Genomic DNA, 18,614 nt, shown 5'->3' on the forward strand with positions numbered 1-18,614 from the left:
GTCAGAGCTGTAACCCTGCCAGAACAATACGGCTGTCAATTGGGCTGTAAAACAGACGCTTACATTAACAGCCCTGACAGCAGCAGCACATGAACACATGCACCTGCCTTTATGGAGAGCCTAAACACACAGCCGGGCAAAGATTAATCATCTTGAAAGGAGTGTTGTAGGATCAAATAAATGTTTCTGCAGTGGAAGAGTGGTGCAGCGCTGACTTGGCATGGAGTCCAGCTGCAGATGGTGCCCGGCGGGCAGCCGCGGAGGGCACAGGGACCTCAGGGGTGGGGTCTTGCAGTTGTCTTTGATGCTTGAGTTATTATCTTGGCCACGTGTCCTCCCTTTCTCAGCCTACGCAAAGGCTGGCGCAGACACTGCATAGACATCCCCTGTGCGCAGAGCACAGCTGTGTTGGGCCTTCCTTGGCCTCCCCACGTACACCTGCAGGCCCCCGCGGTGGCAGCGCCCTGACCCTCTGCCCCTCTCGCACGCTTTCACCGCTCAGGTGCCCGCTCACCTGTGGGCGCATTTCGGCACAGGCGACCCCGAGCCCCCCAGCTCCCTGGGCCGCGGCGCTGCTCCCGGCTGGCCCAAGCAGATGGCGCGGCTCAGGGCCGCGAGCGGGGCTCGACGTCGGAACGAGCGTCACCCTGGATGGGGGTGTGCTCCAGAGATTAGCGTGGCCCTGAGAAAGCAAAGTGCTGAAGCAAATCACTTCCTTTCTCTCTTGCTTACTTTCCTTATCAGCAAAACGTAACTCATTAATATCTATCACACAGGGCTGTTTCCAAAGATCCTCAGCTGGAGCACACTTCAATAATCTAAAAGACTATTTATTTTTCTGACATCCTTTGAAGTTGGGCAAATTGCAGCGCGTTAGAGACATTGGTGCTCGCTCAGGAGGTCTGGACTGGGGCTGGGCGAAGGCGGGAGCTGGTGCCGGGTCTCCATTGGAGGGTGAATGACCCCAGCCCAGAGCATCTCGGGACGGAAAGTGTGCTGACACTGGCCCGTGTGCTCCCCACCCAGTATGCTGAGGAATGAAAAAACCCTCTGCAATCTGGAGAGATAAGGAGAGGTTGAGTCACAAGTGAGCTCGGCTTTGCCAGAAGACGTTTCAAAGCTTTTATGGTGAGATTCAATACAGATATACAGAGATCAATTATCTTAAAAGCAGCAAGGAGGTTCAGCAAATATTTCCAGCTTTAAACAGGTTTATTTCCATCTGCACTTATCTGTGCTATTTAAACTCCATTGCTTGCAGTTAATCTTTTGTAATGCAGCATAAGAGGGCTTATTTACTTTCTAATGACATCAATTGGCCATAAATATTAGACATCTAAGGTTCGCTGAAGCTGTAGGGACAGTTTTCCATTCCTACTTGACATTTGACTATTTGCAGTGCTTCCTTTCTGTTTGTTCTTGTGTGACTCACTTATCGGCTGTCATAGGCCCGTGTTCGATTTATTTAAATTGAATGAATAAGTACATTAGGCAAAGCTGTCAGGAGAAGAGAGAATGGGAACTCACGGGGATGAGTGATAAGTCAACAAGCTGCAAGGGAGATTCTTAGCAGAGCTGCACAAATCAAAGTGCTAAATAGGAGGAACAAAGACAGCACGGTGACATGATTCTGGTATGAGCGAAACTATAGATCTCAGGGTAAACAGGACCTACCGACCGTAATCCATGGGACACAGCGAGACATTTGTTCTGCATGCCGTATCCGCGGAGCAGGCGTTGCCGTAAGCCAAAGCCTGGGAGCACTTTAACAATACTAATAGTTCTAAGAGTTATTATTGGATCAAAGACTCCAGACTATTATCTGCCACTAAGGTGGGAGTTGTGCAAATACCCAGATATCTCTGTACTTGGGAAGATAGTTTTTCTTTTTAATTTTCTTCATTGCATAGTCCTTAGCTGGACTAATTAATTGTGGAAAGCTCATATCACAGCCCTACTGGAGCTGCTTGCATTGAATATATTAGTGATGATCTGAGAGGGGGAAAGATACCTCGAGTTGTTTTGTCATTTTTAGATTATGGGCGTAATTTGCTTTGTGTGAGAGTGACAAAGACACCTTTTTCACAGGAACCGTTTTGACCAGCTGGTCACCCGTGCTGGTGCTGCAGCAAACTGGTCATGAAAGAAACCTTACAGGTGCATCACAGCGTGGCGGCGTTCGTTCTGCTTCCCCCATCATTGAAGACTGTGTCCCATTTAATCACAGCAAATTTTAAATTCCTCTGCTCCTTTTACCAAGCCTTTTGGTTGAGCTTTGTACGGCTTCAGAGGATCTGGGACATCCCGGGTGTGAGCTGGAGCCACCCAGCTACCCCAGACCGTAGGAGCTGCCAGCTGTCTGCGATGAGCCGTGCGGACTAGCCCTGGGTGAGGGGCTGTGCTCTCGGGGGCCACCCAGCCTCGGCCTGCGCTAGCCAGGACAACCCAACCCCCTGTGAACCCTCGGTGGGGCTGGGTGCCAGCCCCTCTGCCAGGCTGTGCGGGTGGTGACTGATTCAACGCCGATGGTTTCTCGCGGGGAAGGGCTTGGAGAGCCCCGTTCCTGTCTTGCTTCAGTGCTCCTCGTCTCCAACAGCATGCTTTTGTTTTTCGCCTCCTAACCTTTGAACCCCCCGAAAACCTTAATTGGCAGAACACAGTAAATCAGAGCTGACAGTAGTTGAATAGCAGCTGATTAAAATCATTTGTTTTCAAACTCAGCCAGCTGCAGACTTTTGCCTACATGACTTTTGTGGCATTCCCTGCATTGCTCTCCCTCTCCCTTCCTTTCTTTTAGAGGAATTGCATCACATTTTTCTGATTCTTTGAAAATGAGATCCTCTTCTCACCCCTCTTCCCTTTCCCACAGAACGCCAGCCTCCATTTTACAAGCCAAGCCTTGTTTATCTCCACAGCCAGTTGTGAGATTCCCGCAAAGCAATGGAGCGCTCTCCATTTTCAGTGCACTGGCCACATCTGGTTTGGTTTTGTTTGTGTTTGTTTTGCTTGTTTTTTCCCAAAAGAAAATCAGGGAGGGAGACAGATGCATTTAAACTCATAATTCCACGTACCTGCCTGCTAATCGCACCCCTGGCCAAACCAGGTCATGAAATAGTTGGAAAACAGTTGAAAAGTGCTGTCAAGGAGGCGATGACCAACTGTGAACAGACGGGTTCGTAAGAACTGAAATGCGTGACCTGTCTTTTGGGAGCTTGAGAGAGGTGGGCGCCCTTGGGTGGATGCTGCACGTCCCAGCGTCTCGGGTCTGTGTGTGGGAAGCATCAGGGTGCCGGGAGATGGCACAGAGGAGGGAAAGCTCAGGGCCTGACTGAGGGGCGATGGGTCGTTGCCATGACGTGGGGGGGGACCTCCGTTTGCCGGCAGAGTCCTGGGGGACAGGACGCGGTCAGTCCTGCCCCGGCGCAGGGCGGGCGGTGTGGTTGCCATGTCCTCTCCCTCTGTGTTAGGCCACGAGCCATCCCCGGAAAAAGCGTCCTGGCTGAGAGTGCCATTCCCCAATCTCAGGCATCTACAGCAATGTGCATCAAATTAAAACCAAATGCAAAATATAAATCTCCTTGCCATTCCTCGGAAAGGTTTCACATGACAACCACATTCCTGTGACACTTTCCATCTTATGTTTTACCGCACAGACTAACAGCTGTTTCCAAAACAAACCCTGAGTGATGAACAGACAAAATCTTGACTATTTGGACAAACTTGTTATTGCAGCGGGGTGGTGTGTGAGTGGACAGTCTGCGCCTGTTGGGCTTCCATTGCGACTGGCAGTGCATGCAGAGAGCTCGCGTGCAGACCCGGGGCCTCGCGAGGGCTGTGCCATCGGTCTTTTTTTTTTCTTTTCCTTTTTTTTTCCCCCACATAACCGTATTACGAAGCCAAGCAGTATATGTTTTTAAAGAGGTAACTTGTCTTACAGAATAGGCCTTATTCTACCTTAAACTTTCCCAGACTGAGAGAGAAATTTGGGTCACTACTTAATTAAGATTCTGGAGCTTCCTTATTACTATTGTCATCTTTGCTGTACTTGGAGTTGGCAGCAGGGATTGTGGACGCACATTCCAAAGAAGTGGCCCAGCCCTTGGTGAGTTTACAGTCCTTAGTCTAGCCCCATCTGAAATGAGAGTTTATACCGACGAGTCCATTTTGGGGAAGCTGGCACACCGCGGAGCAGTTGTGCACCCGTCCTGCTGCTCTTGGGGCCCGTCTGGCTGGGAGTTACCCTGCCCCGCACCGCGCGTGGCTGCCCACACGTGCCACGGCTTACCCAGGGGAGGGGTTGCTCATCACTGCCGCTGGGTCCCAGCTCCTGAACTCGCACATCCACCTTTCCCAGCACACAGACGATCAGCACGAGTTCCGAAAGTGATTACTTCTCTGGGAGGATGTTTACCTTCCACAGCCGCCTTTTGCTTGCATTTAAACAGAAATGTTTCCTTTTCTAAACAGTTTACATTTCTGAGTCCAGAGGTATCCAGCTTGCCAAAGCCACTAGTATTTGTCTCACTTTAAATGCATTTATATGCTAATGCAGATAGTCTCTCCTGCTTACACACATACCACACACAACTGTGTGGAAATTACTCTTTTCTTGCTAGATTTACAAAACATGACCATCAAACTTCCTTTGGACTTATCTACGTTAATCAGAATCTATATACTACCTAGTGCTGGTGTGATACAGACATTGCTGGTGATAAACCAGATGCACACACCTCTGGATTATCTGTCCTGACTTGACAAATCGGTGCCACGTTTGGAGGAGGAGGAGAGGGGAGGAAGGAAATGTAATTTCAAGGATACAGGTCTGTGTATGGCTGGACAGCATTTCTCCCTTTTTTTATTGCCTTTGGGATCATCTTACAACATTCTCTGTCCAAAGACTTCAGAGCACTTCACAGATATTACCTGATTACAATCTGCAGAGGTATGAAGTGCTTTTCCCAAGGTCAATCAGCCACTCATGGCAGCGTTCGTATAATCACTGCGATTGCCAGACTGCAGAGCCCTTCGGTGTATGAAAGACTCCTCTCCTTTCCCTGGGGGAAGCGAGGTGAAGCTCTCATCGTGCCTAGACCCTTTCTGCAGAGGGGAAAGGAAGCAGCAGCTTCTCCTGCAGAAGCTGGAGGGCTCATGGGCTCCCTGGGAACCCTCCCAAGGACCAGGGTACCACTGGCGCAGCAGCCCACAGTGAGGATGCCTGCCCTTGGCACTACTAAAGGCGATTGATGAAGGATTCTTGTCTCACATCTCTATGGCCCATTTTGTCCTGTCTGTTCTCTTCTGCCCCTATTCACACCTTTTCCTGTTCCACACAACCCCTGTTTCCCCACTGCTGTCGAGAGCATTGAAAACGTCAGCTGTCCTGTGCTTTGTTAGACAGTGCTTACAGGCAATAGTGAAACCTGATTAAACGGATGTACCTGGAATGCTTTTCTGTTGAAAACTGATGATTCAATGACACAAAAATGTTCCATGCTAACGTGTAGGTTTTGTTTAACTTTTTCTTGAACACTATGAAAACATTTTGCTTTTAAAATCCCCAAATCCTTCATTTTGACTTTACCATTCTGTGTTAAGGTCATATTGTAATTGATACACAAGGATTAATTGTTTCAGTTATAAGGTAGCAACAGACACTGGCTTTCTGTATAGATTTGGGACACATATTCCTATTTGAAACCTCAGAACTTCTTGTACACTGGAAATTCCATTTTTCAGCCAGCTACAATAGTAACACCATTGCACCAATATTAATCTTGAAAGGAGGCTAGAAAATATCAAATCACTTGTGCCTAAGATTTAAAGAACAATGTCATCCCTAAACCACCTTTCTTCCTTTCAAGTTTTCAAGACTGAAAGCTGACACTGGAAGGGAGAAAATGTAGACTCCTAGCAGACAAGTTGGACAACTTGCCAAATCATCCGGAGCCCAGTAAAGTTCAGCCTTATTCTTCTGGAAAATAATGATGGAAAATTCATTTAAGTATCGTGTATAGCTTTGCTGGGGTGGAGGAGGGAAGGGGCAAATTTAATTCAGGCCCAGAACTCCCCTCAAACGGATGCTGAATGTAAACTTTAGCTGCATTTCTGTCAGAGTTAATGGATTTCACTTATGGGAACTATAATAAACAGCTCATTATGGAGTCAGCTGCGGGAGCATTTTGAGCCCAATAGGGTCATTTGTTTTCCAAGGCAGATTTAGTCTAAAGGGGGTGGACAGAATAATCCAGTGTTTGAAGTGTCTGTATCGATACTTGCAGAACAGTGACAAAGTGCTATTTTGGGTCCCCAGCAAAGGCCACTGTTGGACAAAGGCATGGTGTGGAGCTCCAGAGACTAACTGGGCTGCAGCTCCAGTTAGGTGGTGGGTCGGTGCTGGACATGGGGAAGCCAGTTCTCACACAACAGGTTTCCGGAAAATTGTTATTAAAAATCCCAGCTCCTGGAGTCCTGCTATTGCATAAAAATCTGACCGCTTTTCTCTGTGCATGAGGAAGTTTCCATCCTTCACGCTTGAAGGGAAATTACGAGTCCCAAAAGCCAAAGAAAGCAACAGCAGAAAGACGCTTCTCTTTGTTTCCCATGGTTTTAAGCCACTACCCAGTCTGGGGGAAGAAGGATGACTCGCTGGGCAGAGGGAGCCGAATTTGCCAGCCTCGCGGGTTGTGCCCCTCGCCTCCTCTCCCCGGTGCAGGGCTGCTGCCAGGATTCACAGGGCGGGAAGGTTTACTCGCAGTAAATTGGGGGAAAAAAAGCACGTGAGCAATGTTGATACCTTCTTTATGGCTCATGGAGAAGCTACGCTGTGAGAGCCCACGTGCCCTCCACCATCGTGGGGCAAAAGCCATTTTTCCCAGCCTGGGGGGAGCTGCAGGGCATGGCCAGCTGTGCCGGGGGGAGGAGGGCAACCGCCGCAGATCTGCGCTCTAATGAACTTCTTGAAAGACTGAATTTATAAGTCAATAAACATATGTGGAGTAGAGGGCTTGGGATCCAAGTGCACCCTCTGGAGCAGATCTTCCCCTGCTCCACATCTGGCGGGGGGCTGGGAGGGGAGCAGGCATCTGCGGCCGAGGCAGCGGTTGGCTTTGTACCGCCATAAATCTCCTCCTCCCCCGCACCATTAATCTGAGCCATCCCCTCGCCGGGATGAAGCCAGAGGACAGTGGTTTCAAACAGTATGACTGTCAAATTGCTCAGCACGCAATAAATCACACACAGCATCTTCCCTTTCATGTCTGCTCCGGCTGGGGGACTTGCAGACACTTCTTAAACACTTCCATACCCACAGAGATGCTCTCTGCTCTGCCTGGGCCGCTCAGGGGAACTTTTTGCCTCTACAGAGCAGAAGGTAAATCATTCACGGAGGGAGCAAGGGGCGCTTGGCTTGTAAGCGTGAAAGGGGCCTGGAGAGGCATTTGCAAGTGCTCGGTTTCGCTTGTCTTTGGGTAATTTGTGCGTGTGTGCGTGCACACGTGTGGCCTCTTGCTCTTTCGTGCAGGCCCAGAGTAAACGCACATGTTCATGTCTCGTGTTAGCGCACGTGGGCACAAGCGTGTGTGCACACACGTGTCCGCAACTGTTCTCAAAAGCTAAAAGCCTCTTTTTATCCCCCAAGGTAGGAAAAACCCCACTGCTTTGAGAAGCAGAGATGTGGGTTAGAGCGGGTACCTAGGCCTAAGTGTGTGGTTGCTGAGCTGCAACACAAAATACACTGTTTTATTTTCATCTTGCTGATATTTTTGGTTTGAAGAAATGGAGAGAAAACCCTTATCCTCCATTTTAGTGAAAGAAGCAGCGATTCTTGAGTCAGATCTGCTAGGTTTCACCCAGCAGCTTCTCGTATTTGCTGATGGCCTCTGGCTCCTGCAGTGGATTTTTAGCCACGTCTAGAGATGGTAAAGGACATGTTGGTAGAGGTACAGAGGATTGTTTCTTCAGTTTTTCCTATTAATAGTGCTAAGTCAAAATCCTTGTAGATTCAGTCTAGAAACCATACAGGTTAATAACCCTGTAATAAACCCCAAGACTGCGACTTGTAAATGCCATTGCAGTTGCAGTAGTTGTTGCTATGAACACTTTGAAAGCCTCTCTATTCCGTGCTGGAAAAACGATCTCCACTGTGTGATGGCCCTTAAAACTTACTGGTTGAAGAGTGACAAAAGAATTGAGTGCTCGGGGAAGAATAATTAGCTGCAATAAGAATAGCCAGTCTTCATTATAGATTAGTTTATTTTTGAGTTTTATTCCTGAAGATGCTATTGGTGTTTGGCCAGCTTTTTTGAGGTCAGCGTCGTAATTTCTTATCCCTTAGTTATTATACCATTTGTTAAACCATGAATGTTATTAAAACTAACTAGGCAGTGGAATAGATACAGGTTGCAGTATTGTTGTTACAGCCTTTCCATAGGTGTTTCTGTGGCTCACCTGTGGCCACTTGCTTCTGGAGTCTTTTCCAAGCGTCTAAGAGAACAAATAAGCCAAACTCAATAGAGCAACTTCCACTTACTGGTGGGAGCAAGCTCCCTGGGATGCTGCCGGGGGCAGTGGGGGTGCAGCATCCAGCCCGGGCTGCGCCAGGGGAAGGGGCGGACGGCGTTTCGTCTGCCTCCTGGCCAGCTGCCCGGGATGCTCCTGCGCTGACTCTGGCTGTCTAGATCTGTGCCTGATTCTACGTCACTTTTACAGCACTTATGCCTTCTGAGAAATACTTCGAGTAACAGCGCTTTGCTCTGCTGTGAGACTCAAAGCAATTTTAAATATTAATTAAGTCTCTCAGCTCCCTTCTAAAATGGCTGGTTACTGTTTGTGTTAAACAGATAAAAAATGAAGCAATGTTGACACGAGCAGTGTGGTGGATTGGTGCTAGAGGCAGAACAGAGCCAGGCCCCCAAGCTGGTCGCTTTGACCACGAGAGCTTCCCACCTCCCGCCCTGGGAGTGATGCGCAGGAGCACAGCGGCCCCTGGCACCCCAGCAGCCTGGGGCCACGGCCAGACTGGGTAAAGCAGCAGCTCCGTTCCCCTGGTTTCCAGCTCCATGATTTAGGAGCAGGAACTTTATTCAGATGAGATGTCTAAAGTCCTACTCGCAATCACCCCGTGTTCCTGGAGAGGCGAATGTCCACATACCTACCTGAGTCGCGGCAGGACCTGGGTGCGTTAAGCACCTGCATCCAGGCTGCTGCAGGACCCGGCGCTGGCTTGCAGAGGCTGCCTCCCCGCAGCTCCTGGCTACTGGGCACCTCTGGAAAACCAGCTTCTAGGTGGGTGCTGCCACGGGCAGAGCCTGAGCCCGCTAGTGGCAGGAGAAAGGAAGAAGCTGAGAGCGAAAGGAGTGCTGCTGAGCTCTGCTCTCGTTCTCAGAAAGCGGCGGCGGCGAGCGAGAGCGCCCAGCTGGCTGTGATGTGAGCTCCAGAGTCTGATGTTCGAGGGCTCTCTCGGGCGGAATATATTTACCTTCTTTGTAGCTGGCTGTAACTCACATCTCTGCAAAGCACTCTGCCAATACAGCATTTGCTGATGTATAGCTACAGCCATTTTCGCTGTTTCCCTTACTCTGTCTCCGTATAGAATAATATGCGATTAATTGATTTTCTGTCGCTCTTTTAGTACGGAAAATTAATTTTGGAGCAACCTTGTTTTCTCAGGGTATGAATTCTCTACATGCAGAGTAATTCCACTCCTACATTATTCATGAGAGAAAATAGTGATGGAGTGTGTAACTGAGGCAGCCCCAAGGCCACAAACTGATAGTCTGCGTTACTGATACAACAATATTCCACTGATGCTTCTAAATAATTCACAGCTACAACTCAATTTGGCACCAGACACACAGCTCGGGATGTGACTGGTGCGGAGGGGAGGAGAGGCACCTTGGCAGGACGCTCAGCTTCCCAGCCAGAGCGCAGGACGGGGGCCGCCAGCCAGAGCCCAGCGCCACCAGGCAGCCGGAGCATCGCCCATGCCTGGCCGGTCCCCAGGGGCACGAGCCACCACACAGAGAGGGACCCAGCACCGGAGTGTCTGGCTGGAGCTCCTGCTGGCCCCAGTGGGTTTTCCAGGGACCTGGAATCACAGCAGAAGAGAAAGACTGGTGGGAGCACGGGGGGATGCCTGAAGGGCCCAGCCCCGGCAGTGCCGGGGAGGCGCAGGCAGCGGGCGGGCTGTGCGGCGCCGGGGAACAGGTATCGGCAGCACCGTTTTCTGTCGCCTGCGCTGCCTCGAGGGCCTCCCCGGGCAGGCAGCAGAGCTGCTGCGGGGCTGTGGGCCCCAGCCCCAGGGAGCCAGCAGAGCTCTGCTGTTTGGGGGTGTGCTCGGAGTGCTCCCCGGGCCATGCTGGTTTACTTACGGAAGTACCTGCTTCAGGGCGTTGCGGCAGGCACGGTTGAGTGAGGGCAGGAGTGGCACATCCCCCGGAGGAACTGGTTGGGCAAGGATTTCTCCCAGGAGCAGGGTCTACCAGGGAAGCCTGAGGTCTCCAGCGGTGTGCTGGGAGGTTCTTCGTGTGAATTATTTAAACCTACACGGTGCAAATTGGAGGCCATGCAGGAAAAGTCTATTCTGGTGACAACTGGGGGTTTGCATCCCCAGTTTCCAGGAGCCCCCCATGCTCCTCTGCAGCTTGTGCCTGGGACCCCCTGCACCACCCAGTGCTGGCTGCGATCCCTGCTCCATGTGTCGGGCAGATTGTGGCTGCTTCTGGCGAAAATGGAGCCGTGAAAGGGGACAGGACAAAAGTGGGCAGCTGGTGGCTGGCTCTCCTCCCTTCCTCAGCCGAGGGGCAGGCTCCATCGCTCCCCTGCCTGCCCTGCCAAGGGGCCCCAGGTCACAGGCGCCAAACAGGTATTTTATCCTCCTGCAGGTGCAAGGCAAGGGGAAGGTGCTGCCCTGGGGCCATGGCAGCCTTGCCCTGTGCCACGAAGGTGGCCTTGCCGCGTGGATGAAAGGGTTAACAGGGGCTGAGGGGCTGTGCGGGGCAGAGGCTGAGCTTTGCCCACCCCAGATGCTTCTCTGGAGCTGATGCTCAAGCCTCCCCTCAGGTGACGAAGCTGAGTGTGAGCTGGCCGGGGCTTCAGGGCACAGTTCTGGGCTGCAGAGAGGGTTAATGACCTGGAGGCACTTTTCCTGCGAGTGGAAAATGGCAGGGGCCTTCCCTTCCCTCCTTCCCTGCCTCTGGCAGTGGCTGTACCGAGCAGGTCCAGATGACGATGGAGTGAGTGAGAGCCTTGTCCTGGCACCGGTCTCCTTTTAGATTAATGACTTGCGATGAGATGCCTAAGTCACATATTGGGATTTTTCAACATTGAACTGTACCTGGCACCCTGCGGCCATTTATCACAGGGCTGCAGATGGAAGGCAGCAGCAGCAGGACTTGCAGAGGGCCAAGAAACACAGCTTCCCCGCCAGCCTGCTGGTGGGTCGGGGGGGATTTTTCTGGTGCATGCGCTTGTGTGGGTTTTTTTAATCTAAAATGATAAATCTGATTTCTTCAGGATATTGGAACAGCTGCAGCTGACCTGGCTATTTATCTGACAGATCTTCGGGTTGTACGATAACAGCTCTTAGAGGATGGATGTGGTGTTATAAACTGTCCAGACACAGAACATGATTAATGGGATTCACAGAGATAAATGGATGGGGGGGGAGAGCTCATGATCTAAGAAAATCCTGGGAAACTATTAGTGAGCTGAAGCTCTCCCAGAGATCGATGCTCCATGGGTGCCAAGCCACCCACCTCGCCCCCCCCCCCCGAGGCCGGGGCCTCAGCACGGCCGTTGTGGCTCGTACCGCGCGGTGCAGAGGGTGTCCGCACCCATCGTGCAGCTGCTCTGCGCAGTACGAGACGGAGGCAACTGTCCGGCAGCATCTCGCTGCCTTTCTGGCCGCTGCACTCGGACCCTTCCCGCCTGCCGTGCTGGCTCCCCAGCCCTCTGGTTTGCTCTCGTAGGACAGGCGTGCTGCTGCCTAACCCTTTGCAGAGGTGACGTGCCGTAGCGCTCTTCTTTGGCCTCCAGAGTCCGTGCTGCCCCCTCCCCACAGCTCACATGTACCTTAAAGTCACTTTTTTCCAGAGCTCCCCGCGTGGGCACTCCTCAGTTAACAGCACACCTCTTCAGGGAACAACTGTTTGGTAAAAGTTGAAAAATCGATCTCTCTTATATTAGCTGGGACAGAAACTTGCAAGGAATTTACACATCCAGCTAAGATGACATTCATTTCCTTGTCTGTTATTTTCTCATGTGGGCTTAAAAGCCTCCTCTCTCCCCAGCCTTTTTCTTCTGGCTGTCCCTGCAGACCTGCGGTTCTGTTCCTGGTTCTCGAATGTTCCTGGCGCGTTTCAGGGGGCGTGCAGCTGGGAACCAGGAGCAGAGAGTCCTGCTTCCTTCGGGGTATCAAAGGGGACTCGTTGAATAGCTCTGATGGGGAGCACCGTGTGAAATGGAGGGAGCAAAAGGAATCAAAACAGCATTGGTGCAGAAATTCTCACTGAAAGGGAGGGATCAAATAAACACTGAGATTAATTAATCACTAATGGCATGGACTAAAGGTGACCCTTCAGCATTTACAGACTGAAGACAGCAGGGTCAGGACTGAAGAGCATTAATCTTACATTAGCAGAACTCCATCCTTGCCAGAAGGGAGGAAGAAATCCCTTTGGTTCATGCAGAGGAAGCTGAAGCTTATTGCTTCCTGCCAGGTCCATGGCTGCATTTTTATGAAACACCTGCAATGAAAAAAAAAAAGAACATAAACCTGAGAAAATTAAACAGCCGTCCCAGAGGAGGGCTGCAGCCCTGCGCCCAGGCACAGCTCCCACACTGCTCCCCGTGGCCAGCAGCCCGCGGGTCAGGGGCCGATGGCCGCGCCGTGCAGCAGAGCCCAGCGAGGTTTTGCCGTTGCTTTATTAATAACGCTGGATCAATTACAGCGAGCAACTGGGAAAGCGGATTTTGAAATCCTTCCCCTTTACTGCTGAATTTCGTGTGTGTGTGCATGTGTAATGTTAGCCATACAAGCCACCAGAGATGAGCTATAAAAGGTGCTTTCTTTTGCCTCCAAATTTTGCTCTGTGGTTGCTCTGTAGCATGCACCAGATGCAGCAGCAACAGCGCAAGGCCTATAACCTCTTTCCAAATGGTAATAAATCCCACAAGACCCTAACACACTTGTAATTTACAACTCTGCTAAAATGAACATTATTTCAAGCTAAGCGTATTCTCCGAGGTGCAGGAGGAATGTGGCAGCTTTCCTGCTGACAGCGGAGTTTCTTTTTTAAATGTCATGCATTCACTTTCATTACTTCCAAATAATTGCCCAAAAGATCAGCAGCCGGACGAACGAGAGCGTTTTATACCACTGTTAGTCGATTCTATCATCGTAAAAAGCAGCTGCAGGGACCTGCTCTTGGTGATGGCGAGAAACCGCTGTCTGTTCAGTTCCTAAAGCCCACAGAATGGAGCCAGTGGGCTTCAGGAACAGACCCACTGCCCTGCTCTGCCGTGGGTAGAGAAAGACCCTTGAAATCAGTGAGGTTGGGGCAGGCTCTACCTGCCGTGGCACGCCAGGGAGGCAGTGTCGTGCCGAAGAAAGAACTCTTTCTTTGTTTGAGGGGTTTTTTGATGAAACGAAACGCTTTTCTTGCTGTTTGGGGGTGTTTGCTGTATTATTGGGGATTTTTCGTGAATCATCCTACACAGGCAGCAAGGGCTTGCGAACTCAACTTCGAGAATAAAATAGTCATTTTACACCGGGCTGAGCTGGCGTGCTGAGAGGCTGCTCACCCACAGCAGGGCTTCACCCGCAGCAGGGCATCACCCGCAGCAGGGCATCACCCGCAGCAGGGCTTCACCCGCAGCAGGGCATCACCTGCAGCAGGGCGTCACCCGCAGCAGGGCATCACCCGCAGCGGGGCATCACCCGCAGCAGGGCTTCACCTGCAGCGGGGCATCACCCGCAGCAGGGCTTCACCCGCAGCGGGGCATCACCCGCAGCAGGGCATCACCCGCAGCGGGGCATCACCCGCAGCAGGGCATCACCCGCAGCAGGGCATCACCTGCAGCAGGGCTTCACCTGCAGCGGGGCATCACCCGCAGCGGGGCATCACCCGCAGCGGGGCTTCACCTGCAGCGGGGCATCACCCGCAGCAGGGCATCACCCGCAGCAGAGCATCACCCGCAGCAGGGCATCACCCGCAGCACGACATCACCCGCAGCAGACCATCACCCGCAGCAGGGCATCACCCGCAGCAGAGCATCACCCGCAGCAGGGCATCACCCGCAGCACGACATCACCCGCAGCAGACCATCACCCGCAGCAGACCATCACCCGCAGCAGGGCATCACCCGCAGCAGGGCATCTTTTCTGCAGGTTCGCTGCAGAGCGATTTTCCCAGCTCCACCGTGTGGGACGCCCCTGGGAGAAGGGGGCTGAAGGGGACCCCAGTGCCACAGCCGCCCCCTCCTCCTCCTTCTCCTCCTCCTCCTCCTTCTCCTGTTTCTCTGAGTTTCTTGCAGGAACTGTCCAGAAATGTCAGCCTGTGGAGGCAGCCCCATGCTTTTGCAAATCAGGTCCAAGACAAACTCCAGATCCTGACTGCGAAAGCTCTGTGGCCTGTAATGAAAGCCCTCAAGGAAAACTGTAAATATAGGAGCTATTGGCAAAATTCAGATCTGGCCTTGGGCTGGAACTCCCTCTCCCACAGTGGGAGGTTTGATCCTGGGTATTGGCGCAGGCCTGTTTCAGTCTGTCTTAAACAGCTGGAAAACAAGATCTTTTTAATCTAGACATGGTTTTCTTCCTCCACTGGAAAGAGAAAAAGAAAGGGGGGCAGGGGGGGAACACAAAAAGCAAAAGCTGTAATAAAACCGCTGTATGGTGACAAGTACAAAGGAGAAGTAGTAAGGAGCAAAGAGCCAGTGCCACTGTTAATTATTCTGCAGCTTCTAGTCCAAGGCCTCGTATCATTTGAGAGCTCAGATCGTTAGTAGAAAATTATGTTCGTTTTTGGAAAAGAATTTCTGATTGACTTTTTGGCCAGCACTGGTGGCTGTGTGAGCAGTCCTGGAGTCTGGAAACCCTCGTCTGATGTTGCACACCAAAGGCGGCCAGGACAGGGCTCATGGCAGCCAGGCAGTTCATTTCTGATTTAGAAGGTCAGTTGCTTTTTATCAGAAAATGGATTTTTGTCAGAAAACAGTATTTCTCCTAGAAAATAAGCTGATTTAGATGAAAACACACAGATTTTAATTGGTAAAGCAAAATGTTTTGAGTTTCTGGGTTTCTAAAGGGAGAGGGAGAGAAAGGAGTTCCTCCGGTTTTAACTTGCTTCTCTAAAACTCAAAAAATGCCTGTGGAGCATTTTCCAGATTATGAGAAAACACAGTTTTGTCTCCTTGAGGAACTGGCCCCAGGACAACCCAGTCCTCGTACTTCGTTTTGTGCATTTAGCCGTGCTAAACTTACACAGGCCTCTTGTCTTCGAGGGAGGACCAGCACCTCGGCGCCCCTCTCTCCACCGAAGCTGACGGCTCGGCATCAGTAGCAACGGCGGTGGTTGTGGCACGTTTCCTTGCTCCTCAGAGGCCGTGGAAGCCAGGAGCTGCTGACAGCCCGGAGCACTTCTGAGCCGGGCAGCGCTGGAGCCGGCAGCCCGGGGGTGACGAGCTCCTCAGCCCATTACCCCTCTCCTCAGCCATGCGCCGCTTAGCGGGGCTTGACGGCAGGTCTGTACTTGGGGCAACGTCGTCCCCGATGCCTTCTGCCTCCTCGTTCTGCGCCCTTGTGACCCGCCGCGCTTGCGGCAGGGTTAAATCTCAAACCATGGGAGATGATGGGACAATCCATCACACCCCGCTGCAGCTGCGGGGCCACTGGCCCCAAGGGTTTAGATCTGAAGGTTGTGTGAGACACCCGAATGGGGTGGGGAAGGTTGCGTCATTAACGATGCACGAGGTGCAGAGCCGCAGTTTCCCGCTCCCAGAGCCCCTGAAAGCCTGTGGAGAAGGCAGAAACAGAGCCCAGTGTCCTGGGACCCCCCCAGGGGCTGCCATTGCAGAAATGTGTCGGTGGAGTCTCAGTGAGGGTGTAAAGCAGAGGGGCAGAAGGGCTGCGCTGCCTCGTGCTCTCCTCCTCGCACCCAGGGAATCCAGGGAGCCCAAAGGAGTGGGGCAGGTGAAGCCCGGGCAGAGCATCCCCTGTCGGGGGGCCAGCGAGGCACTGTGCTTCAGCGCCTCGTGTCCTCTGCGTAAACGCAATTTCCCTGAATGTCAGAGGAAAGCATTACAGATAACACACTGTGTGTGTCTCTGACCCAGTAAGTGCTGAAATCACAGATCTCATTATTCTGACATGATAGAATTTTTTTCCCTCCCCGCTGCAACCCTGCTGCTGTTGTTTTCCAGACTGCAGACATAATTGCCGAAGGTGCAAAGCCTCCGCAGACAAATACGTCTTGCCTACTTCCCTAAATCTAGCAAAATGCCAGTTCTGTGTGTGCATAAGAAAATGCTTTTAGATCACGCTCCGAAGCAGCGCGTATTTCCATAGGGTGCCAGTCACAGTCAGGCTCACCTTTAGGGATGTGCGAGACGGCGGAGCCGAACAGGGAGACGCGCTGAGCTCCCAGACGGTTCCCAGACTCGAGGTTTCAAGGTGCCACTTGCCAGCTAGCACGTGCCATCGGGGGTGACGCAGCGGAGGGGAGGAGCCCTTTAGAGAGCGGTCCTGGATATTTACTGCACTTGGTCTTGAGCACGGGGATCACAGGGGACCAACCTTGTTTGACTGGGTTGGACAGTGAGGGACCCTCTCTCTGGCGGGTAGGGGCTTGTTGCAGCAGCTTTTGGGCCCCTTACAAGATAAGGGACACGCGGGGACACAGAGGCTGGCAGTGATGCGGGCAGCACCAGGACAGCTGCATCCGTGCAGGGCTGCAGTGAGCTCTGAACAGCCCTCACCAGCTTGGGCACGGGCACGGAGCAAGTCTGCTTGCAGAGTCTGTGCGAGCACCTCTGCTCTGCACCCAGGAGGTACAGCTCCCCGTGCAGATCTCTGCTTTCTGCTGCCACCTGGACGTGGAGAAGTCCTGCTCAGAGGCAGGGGTCCACCAGGGACAGCACAGCTTCTGGAAACCTTTCCACTTAGGTGCGGAAGAAGGGCCATTGTTTTATTATAGTAAGTTTAGTTAAAAAGAAGAAGGAGTCCCTGTAATCTCCACCTTTGCGATAATTTGTCTATGGTTTTCTTTTTAGGTGGGTCAGACGAAAAGAACTGTTGGTAGCCTGGGTGTTGGAGAGATAAAGGGGCTCTTCTTGCAGGTCAGATCAAGGAGGAAGGAGTAGGCCCCTCCTCAGGGTCACTGTGGCCCTCTCCACAGGACCTTCTTGCCTGACCAGAGAACGTTTTCTCACTTCTATTTTCATCTTTCTGCCTGTTTGCTCATTTCACCTCTTCCGTTAAGTTATGTTCCTCAGCAAACACTTTTTTTAATTGACTTTATGAATCCACCTTTCTGGCAATAACCCTAAATGTTTTTAATTGCAGCATCATTAGTTCAGCCATGCAGTAATGCAGCAATTAGGCACGGCCTGAGATGGAGCGGGTAGGGAGGAAGAGTTACAAAGTTTGCTGTTGAGGAGCAGAAAGGAAGGACAAGGACCCTGAGGACCTTGGGCTGCGGAAGGCAGGCTGCTCCAGGGCAGAAATGCCATTAAGAGGATCTGCCAGGTGTGAAGTCCCAGCTGAGCCTGTCTTGCACACTCCTAGACTCGGGGACTTTGAAAGCACCTGCGTAGCACGCAGAGCTCAGCAGATGGTAGGAAAGAGGAGAAGGGTGAATGTGAGCTTGAATTTCAAGTGGTTCATGGTGGGCTGAGAAACAAGATCGCATAAAGGGTTCTTCACCATGAACTGGTAAATCACTGAGATCAATAGACCTTTGGAGAGAAGCAGAGGGTTAGATTAATTGGATAAATCGCTCGCTGAAGAGTTTGGTCAGCTCTGGTCACCAGAGAGTGCTAGGCTAAAGAAATGCCAACAGCAACTCACATGTGTATGTATCACCCTTCGTCCACATAGACCCCAAGGTACTTAACAAACTTCACAGGCATATATTTTACTGACTTGTATCTTTGAAGTTCCTTCTGCAGCTTGGTCTGTTTTAATTACTGCCGTTGTTAAAACCGCGTGGGGCAAAATGAAATCAGATTAAATCCTGCGATACAGAGTCAGGTAGAGCTCGTCGTCCTCATCCATAAATGGCAGCGGTTGCATTTCTTGCTCGTGGTGGCGATAGGCACCAAAAGGGTCTCTCGCAGTGCTGGCGGGTTGGGCAGTGCCGTCACAAGTGGCTCTTTCATGGGAGTGGAAGGGGTGACCTTTCCCATCATTGCCCGGTCCGACAGCACCAACATTATCTTCCCGCAAACCAGGGGCTCAGGTCATCGCTTGCCTGCCTCTCCCCTCACTTCCAGTAGATGCCCAGTAAAAATGGGAGGATGATCTTTTTGTCTTGCTGCCACATCTCGTTTGGTTTGCTGCCGCGGCCTGGGGGGCACTTTTCATGTACTTTATCCCTGAATCTCCCTGAGGTACG

This window comes from Leptosomus discolor, chromosome 23 (genome assembly GCF_034619465.1).
Source record: "Leptosomus discolor isolate bLepDis1 chromosome 23, bLepDis1.hap2, whole genome shotgun sequence".
Lineage (NCBI taxonomy): Eukaryota > Metazoa > Chordata > Aves > Leptosomiformes > Leptosomidae > Leptosomus > Leptosomus discolor.